Raw genomic sequence first — 1,023 nt, 5'->3', positions numbered from 1 at the left:
CTTATGAGTCAATGAGTGAACCCAGTGGCTAAATTTTCTGGCTCCGCCCCTGCGTAGGAGAATCTAAACTTTGTCTGGACACGAGATAGCTCAACCTCCGAACGTTCTGCCAAGTCGAATTAGCTTCCACAGCCCCGGAGCCACCAAATTTATTTGTCCTGTCACAATGCATACACGAATCTGACAGAAAAGTACCTGACGGATGTCCGCTGATACTATAAGATAATCTGTGAGAATAGGCATGCCGGATCCGTGGCGCAATGGTAGCGCGTCTGACTCCAGATCAGAAGGTTGCGTGTTCGATTCACGTCGGGTTCAATATCCCCGATCCATCCTAGTCCGGTTCATTTTTTTTCATTCAAGTTGCTGTTAATCCCGTGTAAAATCTACCGTCCATATCCCAAACGCAACCATCCCAGCCGTCCAAAGCCAGGACCCATCCCTCCCGGCGCTGCCAATTCTCCGAGCTCGCTCTCGCCATTTGTCACGCTCCAATGCCACTCCGAAAAATTTCTCCATTGATTTCCACACGGCCCAGATGCTAGCCTACACAAACACGGGAAACGAAAATATGGTGATACCAACTCTTAGACGCTACCATCCTACCAACTTGCAAAATTCAAATTTGAACATGTCAAAATATTCTGAAAAAAATCATGGATGCTCAAAACACATATGTCAACAACCGCTAAAAATCCAGGTCAAAATTCGACATACACAAAGAGAAATAAAAAAAAGACAAATTCAGATGGGAATAGTGTTAAATTAAGGACTGGTATCACCTGATACTTTCCCACCCAAACACGTCGACCCCCATGGCCACAACTTTCCCTCCCCGCGCCACGTGGTGGTGGCAGCCGCGGCGAGCGGGCGGCGAAAAGGGGGAGGCGGACCCGGCCACCACCGCCGCTGCAGAGCACGGCGGAAGACCGACGGTGGCAAGGGTCTGCTTCCTTCTCTTCGAGGAGCTCGGTCGAACTATACATGGCATGCCCTCGCGAGCCGCCTCGTCTAATGAGTTAT

The 1,023-nt window shown here is 49.9% G+C and overlaps 1 non-coding gene across 1 annotated transcript; it reads left to right on the top strand.

The window, feature by feature from the left end:
* The first annotated feature begins 246 nt into the window (after nt 1–246).
* On the top strand, nt 247–318 carry TRNAW-CCA. Its single transcript has one exon. It is a non-coding gene; the product is annotated as a tRNA-Trp (tRNA).
* The last annotated feature ends 705 nt before the right edge of the window (nt 319–1,023 follow it).

This window comes from Triticum urartu, chromosome 7 (assembly GCF_003073215.2).
Source record: "Triticum urartu cultivar G1812 chromosome 7, Tu2.1, whole genome shotgun sequence".
Classification (NCBI taxonomy): domain Eukaryota; kingdom Viridiplantae; phylum Streptophyta; class Magnoliopsida; order Poales; family Poaceae; genus Triticum; species Triticum urartu.
This window is presented reverse-complemented; position numbering and strand designations above follow the sequence as displayed.